The 16,022-nt window shown below is 44.4% G+C and overlaps 1 long non-coding RNA gene across 2 annotated transcripts in view; it reads left to right on the plus strand.

The window, feature by feature from the left end:
• The window catches only part of LOC145507852 (uncharacterized), an 80,150-nt gene extending 64,577 nt beyond the window's left edge, over positions 1-15,573 (plus strand). The window contains exons 3-5 of one of the 2 annotated variants that reach the window (XR_014055183.1): positions 7,786-7,889; positions 8,006-8,059; positions 13,653-15,573. This is a non-coding gene — a long non-coding RNA (uncharacterized LOC145507852). Of the gene's footprint in view, positions 1-7,768; positions 7,890-8,005; positions 8,060-12,485; positions 12,529-13,652 lie in introns of those variants that run through there. The other variant, XR_014055184.1, reaches the window with a different exon arrangement.
• The last annotated feature ends 449 nt before the right edge of the window (positions 15,574-16,022 follow it).

Below are 16,022 nucleotides of genomic sequence, written 5' to 3' on the forward strand. Positions count from 1 at the left end.
TTATTCTATCCTTATCCTTGGCTGACAGTTTGGTGGGGTTTAAGATGTTAGAGAAGGAATCGTTTCCACAGACTGTTTTTTCCTGTTTTTTGGCTACACAGCATGGCTTGTGGGATCTTAATTCCCTGACTAAGGATAGAACCCGGGTCCCTGGCAGTGAAAGCTCTGAGTCCTAACCCCTGGACTGCCAGGGACGTCACGCCATGGAGTTTTGAAGGCATTTTTCCACTGTCTTCCAACTTCAAGGATGGGAGGATCCTATTTATGTGATTTGGTTTTCTGCTTGTTTCTGAGGTCTGAACACGTTTAAAATCTTCACATTAACCCTGGTGTTCTGAATCTTCGTGGCAGTGTAGAATGAGTCTCCTCCTTGGTGAGCTGGGAGTGGCCCTTTCCGTTTCAGACTCCATGTCCTTTATTCTAAGAAACGTCCTCTCCCTATTTCTTTGATAGCATCTTCTATTTCTTTGTTCTCCCTTAGATCAGGTGTTGAACTTCCTGGCTTGAGAAGGTAGTTTTCTTGTCTTTTTCTCTTTCTGACTTTCATGCTAATTAGGGATATTTTCTCAACTTTTTCTTCCAATTCCTTTGCCAATTAGCTGATTACTTTTTCACTTTATTTTCTCTATTGTTTACTTCCAAGAGCTTTCTTATTCTCTAAATGTTCGTTAAAAAAAAACAGTACCTAGTTGTTATTTCAGAGACTCAATAACTTGTCTGAGTATAATAATTACATGTCTTAAATTTTTTTCCATTTTTCCTGTTTCTTTCATTTTTTTTTTTATGTTGTCTTGGCCTTTTAGAGACTTTCTGCAAATGTTGGTGATCCTGTGCTGTCCAGTTATTAATATTATCTTCTCTTTGGGAAAGTACCTTTGCTTTGTTGCATGGGATGGGGGCGAACAGGGTTAAATGCCATTTTAAACAGACTTTCAAATCTCTCTCCTCTTTTCAGCCTCATCTTGTTTTCAGAGGCACCCATCACCTCTAATTCCTCTGGCTTTCCACGACTCTAGCCTGGGAATTGATTTAGATCATTTGGACTTACATGCTTAGATGCACGCCTTCTCTGGACGGCTCCGTCAGTTCCCTTTTCCATTCCAATGTTTCCTTTTTCACATCCCGGCACAGATTTTCCTAACTGTATGTGTGTGTGCATGTTTGCACCACTTTTCCTCTTTGTAATCATTGCTGTGGGCATTTGGGGGGGAGTGGAGATGTCTGTCTGTATTCTTTCTTACAGTCTGAGGGGACATGTACCTGACAGGCTGCGGGAGCATGCACAGAGGAGGCCTTTTTCTCAGTGCACACACGAGTGCACACACAAGAACATAGGAGAGGGTGTTATTTGCACTGAAAAGATAAGAACTCTGAGTGAGCGACCAGCCTGGTGATACAGTCAGGGTTAGTTGTGTTGACCTAAACCACCAGTCCATCCTGAAGGAAACCAGTCATGAATATTCATTGGAAGGACTGAAGCTGAAACTCCAATACTTTGGCCATCTGATGCAAAGAACTGACTCATTGGAAAAAACCCTGATGCTGGGAAAGATTGAAGGCGGGAGGAGAAGGGGATGACAGAGGATGAGATGGTTGGATGGTAACACTGACTCGATGGACATGAGGTTGAGCAAGGTCTGGGAGCTGGTGATGGACAGGGAGGCCTGGAGTGCTGCAGTCCATGGGGTCTCAAAGAGTTGGACAGGACTGAGTGACTGAACTGACTGAAAAAACATATATACTGCCAGTTATTTCTCCAACAAATGTGGGTTTATTTGGGATTAGCAGAGAATTGAAATTTGCAGCCATTGCAAGCCATGTGCAAGACCCTAGCAAAAATGAAGAGGAGAACTCTTTTATAGAGGGGAAAAGGAAGTCGGGAGGGTTATGCAAACAAAGAGCTCTTGGGTTTTCATTGGCTGAGTCCTTCCAGGAGAGCTCTTTCCTCTTCCTGTTGGGGCTGTGTTATTGTTACAGGGCATGAGAGCTCCCCTTTCTGGTCTGCAGACTCTGTTCAGTTGAAAGTCTGTTTAATAATTTTTTTCAATCATTATCCCAGAGAGCCCAGAGATGAGAAAATCTAGGATAGATTAGAGAACAGCGTGATGTCTGACATTCTTTCGGTGATTCAGACTAAGCAGAAAGGGCTGTTAGATTAAGCAGTCTGAGGGCTTAAAGAAACACTATCGATAGGCGTGTGTTCTCAGTCTCTCCATCATGTCGGAGACTTTTGCAGCCCCATGGACTGTAGGCCAGCAGGCTCCTCTGTCCATGGGATTCTCCAGGCAAGAATGCTGGAGTGGGGTGCCATTTCCTTCTCCAGGGAATCAAACCCAGGCCTCTGCATTGCAGGCAGATCCTTTACCATCTGAGCCACTGGGGAAGCCATTGATCAGCATACCAACAAAAAGATTTTTCTCCTTTGTCTTTCTCTCAAGGTCTGCCTTTATGCTAGGTGACAAAGAGGATAAAGTTAAGCTGGTGTGTTGTTCCTGCCTTAGTATCCTTCAGTTGAGAATTTAGGACGTACAGTGTGTCTATTTCCCAAGCACAAGAGGTAGTTTAGAGTGCGTAAAAATGCAAAATGGACAACAGGCCGAGCATCTTGTTTGCCCCTCCAGATCACTTCTCCACCCTTCACTCCGTTTCTTGCCCTGGGAGATGGACTTGGACAGGTTACATCAGCTCAGCTTGTGGGCGCTCTGGCTTTTCATTGGATCCAACTTAAGGGAACCTGCAGTGAGAGAGCCAAGGGAGAAAGGAGAATGAACCCAGGGCGTTTTTCTCCCTGCCTCCCTCCTTGCAAAGTCTCCTCCAGCTTTTTTTGGCCAAAGGTGACTGCTCGTCTCAAGGCTCCAATTCTGCAGGGCTCTCACCCTACTGCACCCTCCCTTGCCTCCCCCACTCATGCCGCTGGCATCTCCTGTGGGTCTGTAATTCTGGATACAGCTATGACCGCACCAGAACTTCCAAATGGGATGCATAACGTAGAAACAGAATAGTTTTAAACAACTGGAGTTATTTGCCCTTTGCCTTTGGGACAAAGCATTATAGGTTGTAAGGGGCTTGGTTTTATTTCCTTGGGTTTTTGGTTGCTTCTGGGTACGTGGCCAAGGGATACGTTGCCAATATGTGAATTTAATGTGTCTTTTTTTTTTTTTTTTTGAAGTCTTCACTGAATTTGTCACACTGCTGCTCCTGTTTTATGTTTTGGCTGAGAGGCATGTGGCATCTTAGCTCCCCAACCAGGGAGAGAACCTGTACGCCCTGCATTGGGAGGCGAAGTGTTAACCACTGGACCTCCAGGGAAGTCCCTGAAGGAGTGTCTTCTAATGACTTCTTTCACAGCTTCATACTTAAAAACTAAACTCACTGGACATGCCTTCAGTTTGCTAACTTTAGTTTGCTTTGGTTGAGTGCTGATTATTTTGCAGAGTGCTGTATGGATTGATGTGGCCAGGCTAAGAGAAGAAAAAGAAGTCTCTACTCTCGAGGATGTGTCGTAGTTCAAAGAGGAAGTCTTTCCACCTGTTTCTATACTTACTGTCTTCTTAGAGGAAAGGCTGAATCCACACGGATCCACATAAATCACGTTGTATAGCCTGGGATTTTAACACGATGATGATGCAAATGTATTTGTGAACTGGTCTGTAGGCAAAGGCTTTGTCGAAATGGGAGACTGTAACACAAGTTCCTGGAAAGGTTCAAGGCAGCTGAAATGAAATCAATGGTATAATCTTTATGGACTCACTACTTACGTCAATTTCCAAAGCCTTAAAAATTATTTCATATTATTTTTCTATATGATTCAACATCATAGCTGTTTTTTTTTAAAGAATTAATCTGTAAAAAAAAAAAGTTGCACAAAAATATTTGGTATTTATTAAACTCTGACAACGAACAAATTATTTAAGAGAAAAAAAAGTTAGCCTTTAAGTTATGCTGATTATGAAATGACAGGCCCCAGATGGAGTCACTGCCCCCTCCCCACCCCCATGACAGCAAGCCAAGACTTAACTGCAGTTTCTGATGATATTCTCAAGAAGTGTAATCTTAGCATCAATGAAGTACTCTGTGGGCCCTCTCCACCACCCGCTCCCCATCTCCAGCAAGAGCCAATCTGGGTGATAAAACCCTTGCCTTCTCTTTCTCTCAAAAAGATGTCCTGACCTAAAAACCATCTTTTCTTTTCCTGACAATCCCTTTGCTCCACCCTCCTTCCTATAAAGACCTTCCATTCACACAACCCAGGGAGCACCCTTCTAGTGGCCGGATGGGCTGCTTCCTGTTTCATGAATAGTCAGTAAAGCCAATTAGATCTTCAGATTTACTGGGCTGAATTTTGTTTTTTAACAATTGGTAATTTTCAGTCTGGAAATTGTGAGTTCAGGCACTGATAGAAATACTGCATTTTAGTTTTTTGTTTTTTTGAAGAAACACAGGAATATACCAGATGTCTGATATATTGTTGTATTTTTTTTTCTTTTGGGCAAGGCTTTACTGGGGCCCCTGGGGCAGCAGAGGGGAGCGAAAGCAAACAACAGTTCCCCTTGCTTGCTCCCTGGCCGGGCAAGCAGGGAGCTTGTTCCCTGTAAGGGATGAGGGTAGAACTGTGCCCAAGTTTCTAAATGAGTAACTTAACTGGTGACGGGACAAGAAACTGTATTCATCCTGTCAACGTGTGAGTATAACACCTGATGGCTCAGTTACCTGGAAGCCGCACCGTGGACGGGGTTTTGAACGTAGATACATCACCCTGCAGATAGCGTGTGTGCTGGGAGCCTCCTAGCTGATGGACCAGCTCAGGCAACGGTAGTTAGAGACAGTCATGACCGCGCGCTTCGTGTCCTGCCGCAGAGGGGTCAAGGCGACAGCGAAACCGTAGGGGCAGAGAAGAGCCTGCACGCTGAACTCGGAAGGGAACGCAGTCTTTCGTACACTCATCAGCTGGAGGAGACGCTTTTTTTGTGCCTAAAGCCCAAAGCACTACGTCTCTCTGGGCAAAAGCTGCTGGTGGTCACCTTGGGCAAAGGTCTCTTGAGGAGCGTGCAGTCGCTGAGGTCCTAGAAGTCAGAGCTTGGTAAACTCATGCTTATCCTAAGAAGCTTGAGGGAGAAGCCGCTGCCGGTTCAGGAGGCCCTGGGGCAGGAGCCCGTGTTTCATCAGCAGCGCCCGGAGAGAGCGGCGAGCCTGTGGCAGCGGGGGCCCCCACCTCTAACCCTGAGCTCCTCCAGCCCCACCTCCGCGTCTGCCACAACTGCACCCCAGTTTCTGCAGGCTGGGCGCTGCGGGTGTGATATGAGGCCGGGCCACGGTGATGGGACTTTGTGGAAATGCGGAAAGCACACGTTTTTTCAGACTAAACTGAATTGTTTTGTAAAAACAAATCCCCAGTCTATGCAGTTCAGTCTCCTACCTAGGAGCTAGGAGAATTAGCACTCCAAAATATTTGCTGTTATTGAAGAGATAAATGAATGAAGTAGGAAGTAGGTTCTTGAAAACAGTGAAATCCGGAGTTTTAAGACTTCTGGAAAACAGTAATATGCAGTCTATCATTCTTCACCTGGTGACCATCCCATCACTATCTTGCTCAATCAGTAAATAATAAATACAGATGGCCCCCAAATCTTGTGGATATTACAGAGGGCACACACACACATACAAAGCAGAAATCATAAAAAATCAAAATCACAGCGTGCTCGAATTATTATATGTTTAAAAAAACCAAAGAGCAGTTAAATAGCTGGAAAGTGGCTAAAAGTGCTATGGAAACAAAAGTCCACATTATTGTGGCCCAAAACCACAGGAAAGACTTTCCCTGCAGGAGGAAGGACCCGAGTGGGAAGAAGGGAGACAAAGCGTCTTCCAGGTGAGGTGGATGCTGGCAGAGCAGGAGCACAGGCGGAAAGATGGAAGAAAGAGGATGCTGCCTCCTCTTACCTCCGCATCAGAAGCCAGAGTGAGGTGTGAGCGTCAGGCTAATGTTATTTCAGGAGAAACGCTGCCTCAGGACTCGCTTCCCAGGCAGCGCTGGTGGTAAAGAGCCCGCCCACCACTGCAAGAGACCTCAGAGACGAGGGTTCGATCCCTGGGTCGGGAAGATCCCCTGGAGGAGGGCATGGCAACCCACTCCAGTATTCTTGCCTGGAGAATCCCCTGGACAGAGGAGCCTGGTGGACTCTGGTTGCAAAGAGTCGGACACGACTGGGCGACTTCACACACGTTGCGTGGTGCCTCAGGACAGTGACAGGTGGCACTATTGTTTGGGAACTGATTTGCGTGTTAATGGTGTGTGCTTGCAACAGGTGTGCTGTGAATACTTTAATTGGTGAGGAAGCTCACAGGGAGCAGCTGAGCTGCTGGGTGCTCTGTTTTCAAAAACTGGTAAGAAATTGAGTGTTGATTAGGTTTTAGGAATTTAGGGACTTCATTTCTTAAACTTTGGCACAATCTGACTTGCTTATTTAGTCTAACTGTGCTTCACTTGCTAAAATCCTGTGTTTTGATCGCTTGGGATCCGGAAGGATTTGGGTCTGAAGCCTATTTGTGTAACTTTGGGGAAATTTTCTTTCTGAGTCCACAATCTGTAGGAGGGAGAAAAATTTGGCCTCACTCGACTGTGAAGATGACAAATACATTCAAAAATCTGCAGTAAATCTCTTGGCACGTAATTTTCCTTCTTTTCCTGCCTCAGGTCAAGTAATAGGCAACTATCCTTAAGGAGACCACATAACTTATCATAAAACCTTGTGACTTTTTGGTATAAAAGGGAACATTACAGAAAATTACCCTGGGCACAGTATCAGATTGTGACTGATCCTCACTACATTTCTTTATGAAAAGAGGAGAACAAAGGCACGAGAAAACACTTAAAAACCCTATGAACCGCTGAGTAACAAGCTAAAAAGCTTGTGTCACGAGAGGTTTTCTCTGGGTTTCTCTACACATTTCTCAAAGTCAAAACCTCCTCGCCGTGTGCTTGACAATGTCCCTGAAAGTAGCCATGCACAGAGTTACTAAATGCAGACTGCAGCTTCTCTCATGACAATCATCTCTTTACCATATTCTGTCTTCTCCAACTTTCTGGCTCTTCTGAGAAATTGGGGAGATCCGTAATTAGGGCCTACAAAGGCCAGGTTGTATCTATCTAGATGGCAGAGCAATTGAGTTTGGGGGCTGAAATTGATTTCACGTGGTGGCCTTAGCTGAGCAAGGTTGCAGGGGGCCATTGCATAGCATGGCATGGTAACACACAGGCATAGTTAGACTTGTCATGAGAGACTTTCGGACATTTCATCATTGTTGTGTTTTTTATGCTTTGAAGTCCCTCCTAAAAGGTGGGACCACAGATAGCTCGAAGTTGCCATTGCAATACCTCTGCCCTCTTTCATAGATGGCGTAGAGCGTCATATATGTATGCCTTAATATTTTGTAGCATTTAACATTGTGTTTATAAACTTAACACTTGAACGTGATTCTTCTATGCTTGCCAAACAAACTAAACGGAGAATTACAGCCCAAGTCGCTTTAGTCCTGACACATTCATCAGCATATGCCTGAGTCTGACTGGACAGACATGGATGCAGTGAGTCAGCAAAGACTGTGCTCTCATTGACTCGGGGCGTCCGGCAGGAATTGTCTGTAACCAGGGGCACCTGTTCCATGGAGGGGCTCCTAGGCTTCGGCTCACAGCAGCTAACCGCAGATTTCAGGATGTGTTGGGCTCATCCTACAGGTTACTTCTATAGACTCTGTCCTGATCTTGCAGGCCCTGTGACTCCACAGATCCTGTTCGGCCTCACGAAGTTGCCAGACTCCTCCACAGGGCCCCTGGACCAGCATCACAGAGTGTGAGGCAGCCACAGGCCACTGACATCTTCATGGAGAAGGCAGGACACAGTTCTCTTCTTCCCTTGCATGAATGAATGCTGCTTTTCTCGCTATAGTTTTAAGCTTTTTGTCATTTATCATCAAAATAATAGGACTCTTTTTCACTTTTGTGTAGCATCATCTGGGGCAAAGAACCATTGAAGACAATCCAGAGAAGATGAAGAAGCTGGTAACTATAGTCTGAAAAGTGTAACCTGTCGCTGGGCCCCAAGCATGCCAAACACTTCCATTTATGCTGTCATTGTTGTTCAGTCGCTCAGTCGTGTCCGACTCTTTGCGATCCCATGGACTGCAGCACGCCAGGCCTCCCTGTCCTTCACTGTCTCTCGGAGTTTGCTCACATTCATGTCCATTGAGTCAGTGATACCATCCAACCATCTCATTCTTTGCCACCCCCTCTCCTTTTGCCTTCAATCTTTCTCAGCATCAGGGTCTTTTCCAGGGAGTCAGCTTTTCACGTCAGGTGGCCAATGTATTGGAGCTTCAGCTTCAGCATCAATCGTTCCAATGAATATTCAGGGTTGATTTCCTTTAGGATTGATGGGTTTGATCTTTCTGTCCAAGGGACTCTCAAGAGTCTTCTCCAACACCACAGTTCGAAAGCATCTGTTCTTCAGTACTCCACCTTCTTTATAGTCCAACTCTCACATCCATATATGACTACTGGAAAAACCATAGCTTTGACTATAGACCTTTGTCAGCAAAGTGATGTCTCTGCTTTTTAATACACTGTCTAGGTTTGTCAGAGCTTTCCTTCAAAGGAGCAAGTGTCTTTTAATTTCATGACTGCAGTCACCGTCTGCAGTGATTTTGGAGCCCAGGAAAATAAAATCTGTCGCTGCTTCCACTTTTCCTCCTGTATCCCCTCACATGAAGTGATGAAACTGGATAAGAACACCTGCCAAAACTTTTTCTGCTTACAATACCTGGATATCACGATGCTGACAGTTCGGGTTCGTAAGTTGCAAGTACAAGCTGGTTATCCTGAGCAACCGCTGCCTAGGCCACCTCGTCACTTGGCTGTCTGGCAGGTTTTCAGCCTTTTACTGATCAAAGCATAATTTGGGGTTCCTTCCTCACCCTATACCATCACATCCCTTCTGGCCCTCACCAAATGGCTGAAAAGCCCACAGTGACATGTCTCTGAAGCCTGACTCAGCATTCTCACTGCAGCTGGGATCTGAGCACTGTCGTTCCTCCCAGTTGCAGCAGTGGCCTGATGGACAGCTTCCTTATCCCTTTCTTTAGCCTGTGCTTATTCTCCTTTAGTAGCTTCACTGCAAGTACAATAAAATCTGTAGCCTTTACCGTGACATGCAGAGCTCCTTTGCAATCTGGCCCTGCCCACCTCTCTGACTTTATCTCCTACTACGCTCACCAGCCACTCTAGTTTTCCTTAAATGTGCTGTGTTTGTCCTCATCTCTGGGACTCTGTATTACCTGTAATCCTGGTCAGGAAGCCTCACCCCGGATCTTCACACCTCCGCGGTCTGTAACTCAGACGTCTCCACCTTAGTAAGGATTGCCTTGTCTATCCACCATCACGGTCACCATTCTTTTCTTCTTAGAACTCATTGCTATTAGAAATCTTATTATATGTACTTCACGCTTTTTCTGTAGTCATGTGTGGATGTGAGATTTGAACCCTAAAGAAGGCTGAGTGCTGAAGTATTGCTGCTTTTGAATTGTGGTGTTGGAGAAGACTCTTGAGAGTCCCTTGGACTGCATAGAGATCAAACCAGTCTATTCTAAAGGAAATCAACCCAATATTCATTGGAAGGACTAATGCTGAAGATGAAACTCCAATTCTTGGGCCACCAGCCATGAAGAGCTGACTCACTGGAAAAGACCCTCATGCTGGGAAAGATTGAGGGCAGGAGGAGAGGGGGACAACAGAGGATGAGATGGTTAGATAGCATCACTGGCTTAATGGACATGAATTTGAGCAAACTCCAGGAGATAGTGGAGGACAGAGGAGCCTGGTAGGCTGCAGCCCATGGGGTCACAAAGAGGTGGACACAACTTAGCAACTGAACGATAACATGTTCACTGTTGGTCTCTATTAACTAGACCATATGAGAGCAGGAACTATGTGGTCTCTAGTGATAAAAATATTAGCCTAAGCAAAGAATTTGAACATCGCCGAAGAGTAGACTCGCCTTTATAACTAGCTAGGGAATATGGGTCACATGCGCCAACTAAGTCAGTTTGGGAGCCAAGATACATAGAGTCCTCTGGAGGAGCTGATGGTATTCAGGAAAAGTTAAGACAGCTTAAATCAAAAGGTGGCATCTTTAAAGACTGTGTTCATTTAAAGGAAGAGGGCAAGAGCTGCAAGGACCATGGCAACTACACACCAGGTGGGTGCATGGCCTGGAGCCAGAGGATGCAGCTTGGAGAAGCAGGAATCCCAGTGGATATGTGATAGAAGATGAGCTTTGAGCATCAGCTCAGGAGCTGAGTGACTGAGCCCAGCCTGAGATAACTGCCAATTCAGATCCACCCAGGCAGGGATTTCCCTGGTGGTCCAGTGGCTAAGGCTCTGTGCTTACAATGAAGAGGGTGTGGGTTCGAGCCCTGGTCAGGGAACTAGACCTTCTATGTGGCAGCTCTTCCTAGCATCCTTTTCTTATACCACGTAGCTTAACTATGCAGAGGCTATCATCGTTGACTTTATCTTTTTCTCTAGGCTCTCCCCTCACATAAAAAATCCCTACCACATAATTTTTCCCAGTATGTAATTTTAATGTAATAGGTTGAAAGCTTTGTGTTGAATGGCAACTCACACAACAAATATATAATGTAAACTAACTAGAATCATAGTAGAAGGTCTATTTTGTATTTTTATGGGTGTTCATAGAGGCTTATGCTTTAGTGTTGCTTTTCCATCTTTGAGAACCAGAAAATCCAGTTTCTCTAGACCAAGACTGTCCCTAAAGATGCAATTTGTCTATGAACTAATTCAGCTCAGTTCAGTCGCTCAGTCGTGTCCGACTCTTTGTGACTCCATGAACACCAGGCCTCCCTGTCCATCACTAACTCCGTAAGTCTACCCAAACCCATATCCATCGAGTCGGTGATGCCATCCAGCCATCTCATCCTCTGTCTACCCCTTCTCCTCCTGCCCTCAATCTTTCCCAGCATCAAGGTCTTTTCCAGTGAGTCAGCTCTTCGTATCAGGTGGCCAAAGTATTGGAGTTTCAGCTTCAACATCAGTCTTTCCAATGAACACCCAGGACTGATCTCCTTTAGGATGGACTGATTGGATCTCCTTGCAGTCCAAGGGACTCTCAAGAGTCTTCTCCAACACCACAGTTCAAAAGCATCAATTCTGCAGTGCTCAGCTTTCTTTATAGTCCAACTCTCACGTCCATACATGACCACTGAAAAAACCATAGCTTGACTAGATGGACCTTTGTTGGCAAAGTAATGTCTCTGCTTTTTAATATGCTATCTAGGTTGGTCATAACTTTCCTTCTAAGGAGTGAGAGTCTTTTAATTTCATGGCTGCAGTCACCATCTGCAGTGATTTTGGAGCCCAGAAAAATAAAGTCAGCCACTGTTTCCACTGTTTCCCCATCTATCTGCCATGAAGTGATGGGACCAGATGCCATGATCTTAGTTTTCAGAATGTTGAGCTTCAAGCCAACTTTTTCACTCTCCTCTTTCACTTTCATCAAGAGGCTCTTTAGTTCTTCTTCACTTTCTGCCATAAGGGTGGTGTCATCTGCATATCTGAGGTTATTGATATTTCTCCCAGCAAACTTAATTCCAGCTTGTGCTTCCTCCAGCCCAGCATTTCTCATGATGTACTCTGCATATAAGTTAAATAAGCAGGGTGACAATATACAGCCTTGACGGACTCCTTTTCCTATTTGGAACCAGTCTGTTGTTCCATGTCCAGTTCTAACTGTTGCTTCCTGACCTGCATGCAGGTTTCTCAAGAAGCAAGACAGGTGGTCTGGTATTCTCATCTCTTTCAGAATGTTCCACAGTTTATTGTGATCCACACAGTCAAAGGCTTTGGCATAGTCAATGAAGCAGAAGTAGATGTTCTTTTGGAACTCTCTTGCTTTTTCGATGATCCAGCAGATGTTGGCAATTTGATCTCTGGTTCCTCTGCCTTTTCTAAAACCAGCTTACACATCTGGGAGTTCACGGTTCATGTATTGCTGAAGCCTGTCTTGGAGAATCTTGAGCGTTACTTTACTAGCGTGTGAGATGAGTGCAATTGTGCAGTAGTTTGAGCATTCTTTGGCATTGCCTTTCTTTGGGATTGGAATGAAAACTGACCTTTTCCAGTCCTGTGGCCAGTGCTGAGTTTTCCATATCTGCTGGAATATTGAGTGCAGCACTTTCACAGCGTCATCTTTTAGGATTTGAAATAGCTCAACTGGAACTCCATCACCTCCACTAACTTTGTTCGTAGTGATGCTTCCTAAGGCCCACTTGACTTCATTAAGAAAGTTTCAACTTTGCTTTCATTATCTGTAAAATCACGGAGTAAAAGTCTTCCAGCATCTTTTATTTTCATATAGCAGACTTATAGCACATTCTTTTAGTTTGTTATATAAATGCTTTTGTTTATCCTACAGCTTGTACAGAGGACCTTTAAAGAAATGAATGACCTCAAAAATAGTAAGTAATGCATGTAATTTAGGTAGGTAAAGATAGAAGCAGATGCCATATGATAATAATTTTGAATTGAAATACAGACCTGCTGAAGACTTGCTCACTTTTGTTGAGTGAGTGAGAGAAAGGGAGAGGAAGAGAGTGAGAGAGGGAAATGGAGGGAAGAAGTAATATATGTGCTTTACAAAGAAAATGGCTTTTAAAAATGGCTCAGTGGTGTTCTGTGGACTGGCTTCTATTTCATGGTTCCTCCAGCAAGTGGGGGAAAAGCGCATCCCTCCACACGGGCTTCTGGGAATAAAACATCCCCGGAGTGTTTGTTTCCTGTCTCATCATGGACAGTGCCTGTTCCACCTGCTAATCTATACCTCTCCGGACAATCGAGAGACCCAGCTAATAAAACATGATCATAAAGCCCTTGGCAAAAAGGACACATGCAATCTGGAGAGGCTCGTGGCTCTGCTGTGTACATGGAGCCTTTGTGCGCAGAAAGACAGAGTGACTCAAATGTTAAGACACTTTTTTTTTTTTTTTGGCTATCACAAACTGGAAGTTGTTTTGCCAGCTGGCTCGCTGGAGTGAGTTTTTCCTAAGTCAATCACAGGCCACTTGATTCAAAGCCTTCTGTCTAATTCTGATTTTAGGCCACTCCTCACAAAGTCATGCAGGGACTACTTAAGAGTTCACACCTGCTTATTTAAAGGGGAAGAGCAACGTGCTTGTGTTACACATCAGCAAGAGAAAGAAATGGGTCACATGGGGAACGGCGGCCTTCTGTCATCATGGAATAGGAATTACTAGCGGCCATTCGGTAGTTTTCTTTTCCTGTCTTTTACTATTTACTTGTTTGTTTACTTGGCTGTGTCACGTCTTAGTTGTGGCACGTGGGATCTTTGTCACATCATTCAGGATCTTTCGTTGTGCCTCACAGGATTCGTTGTCCCGAGGCATGTGGGATCTTAGTTCCCTGATCAGGGATCGAACCTATGTTCTGGCATTGGAAGGCTGATTCTTAACCCCTGGACCACCAGGGAAGTCCCTTGGTAGTTTTCTTAAGTAACCATGGTGAGGCCACGTTACAGTTACCCTTCACAGCTCACAGACTAATCCCCTATGTTCCTTGTCCGCAGTTCAACACAGAGGGAATGAAGCGAGGTCCAAGAGGTGTTTGTGCAATGACAGATGGAGCAGTCAGCCTCCACGGGTGCAGGGACTGAAGACGTGGAGCTGAGTCACGGTCCTGAGCCCTCCTGCATTCCTGCCTGGCTCAGCCATCCTGATTGGCAAGCTCCAGAGCACAGGAAAAGGCTGATGAAATTGTGCACAGTGAAAGAGGAAAGGCGGGCAAGACTGAGTCCTCTCTACAAAGCACACAAATCCCCACCAAACTAGCAAGACCTTGATCAGTTTCATGGAGCTTCCATCCACGGCTCCTTCCTTCCCAGGGAGGATTACGAGCTGAGGTTGTCTTGGCAGATACTTGCCTATGTCTTGGATCTGCGACATCAGAAAAATCAGCAGAGAGATAAGATGACGACCAGGAGACCTCTCAGTCCTTGTTGATTTGTATCTTCTTGTTTGCACCAGTAAGGAAGTGGAAAATGGTCAAACATTCAGGAGTTTAGAATCTCTGTGTACCACTTCAAGGACCTCCTGCTGTACCTTTTCAGCTGTGTTTAACTGAGTTCTATTTGCTGGTATTCTTTTTCTCCCCAGAAAAGGCAGTGTTCTTTTTCTCCCCAGAGTTGCATTTTTGCCTAGTCACTGTGTTTTAGCAAAGTAGAGCTTGCCATACAGGAATCTGTTGGAATCATTTCTCTGTTTACATCCGGATGACGGCTGCTTCTAAGGATTACTGACCGCGTTGCACTGGTAACATCACATTAGCCGCTCTTCTGCTTCCTTCCAGTAAATTCCACTGTCATTGTTCATCCGGTGTGATCACTCAGGCTCCGCAGAGTATCAGGTGGGTGTGAGCAGAGCCACTGACAATGCAGATGTCTTTATTTCTGTGGCGTGTCTGGTGGGCGGGGTCAGCAGTCTTTCCCACGCACTGCCACGGGGTTATCCGAACGCCGCTCGGCTTCTTGCAAGCCCGAGTCACCAAGAAAGCTTGTCTTCTCTGATTCCCATCGGTCGCTGATAACTCTGCTCCGAATATTCTTTTTTCTTAACTGCAAGGGCTGTTTAAAATTTTCCAATGTCTGGCAAATCGAGGGACAAAGGTAAAAGTGAACTAGGTGAAAGTGGTCAGAGGTAAGAGAATGTGACTTTATAATTTTGGGCAAATCACCTGAAACAGGGGTGTGGGGGGAAGAGAATCTCTTTGCTGTATTATTTTTGAGAATTTCATTAAAAGTCTTTTTCACTACAAGTTTAATATCAGAAGAGAGAAATATCATTTCCCATTTGAATTTTATAAACATTTGGATAAGTTCAGATTTGGTAGTAAAGATGTTAAGAATGATCTGATCCCTTTGTCTCCAAACTGGAAGACAACTTTTGAAGCTGGCTTTCAAATTAATATAAAATGCTAACTTTACAGGCCAACAGATGTGAAAACAACTCAAGGTAAGAATATGTTCAGGAGAGATATTGCTCCCAAATCTCATCTACTTTCTCTCTATTTTAAAAGTAGTTCATATATCATTCTGAAAGAGATTTTTACCTTTAGATTCAAATTCATGATATTGGTGCTAAGTATAAAAGGAATAACACACTTAAAGAATATTCTTTTTAACAATGTTATCTCAATTGGTATTAAAAGACACGTCCTACTAAAATATTTTCAAGATAGTTTTCTAAACACTTCAAGAAATTTGACTTGTTATATACTTTATATGAAGGATTTTTCTTCCATAATAAATGAAGGTGGTCATACTATTAATAAAGTTTCACCAGGAATAATATTACGAGGCAATACAGCATGCGATCTTAGGGAATGCTTCACTTGGATCTCATGTACTCATGAGAGGGTTGTATCTAAAAGTTCACTTCTAAGTTAACTGTTTGGAACTGAAAACCTTGAAATAAAATGAAGCTCATGGCCCATTTGAGTCTAGCTAAGCTGTTTTAAACTCAAAGCAATATTAAGGTATTATTTAAGAAATACCATCCTGGAGGTGGTGATGTCCCTCTTTCCACTCTCCACAGGGGGCAGAGCTGTCAGGGCAGGCACTCCTGTTGTCAGTATCTCTTCATTTATGTCTAAGGCCTATTTCACATGGACACATTGTGTGAACGGATGGGGGTTAGGAGGCCAGGGATTACCTTTATGGTTATCACAGTATTGGGTTGGTCAAAAAGGTTATTTGGGTTTTCCCATAAGATCTTATGGGAAAACTCAAATGAGATTTTTGGCCAACCCAATACAATGGAGACAGTGACAGACTTTATTTTTGGGGGGCTCCAAAATCACTCACTGTAGATGGTGACTGCAGCCATGAAATTAAAAGATGCTTGCTCCTTGGAACAAAAGTTATGACCAACCTAGACAGCAT

This window comes from Giraffa tippelskirchi, chromosome 5 (genome assembly GCF_054371585.1).
Source record: "Giraffa tippelskirchi isolate mGirTip1 chromosome 5, T2T-mGirTip1v1.2.pri, whole genome shotgun sequence".
Classification (NCBI taxonomy): domain Eukaryota; kingdom Metazoa; phylum Chordata; class Mammalia; order Artiodactyla; family Giraffidae; genus Giraffa; species Giraffa tippelskirchi.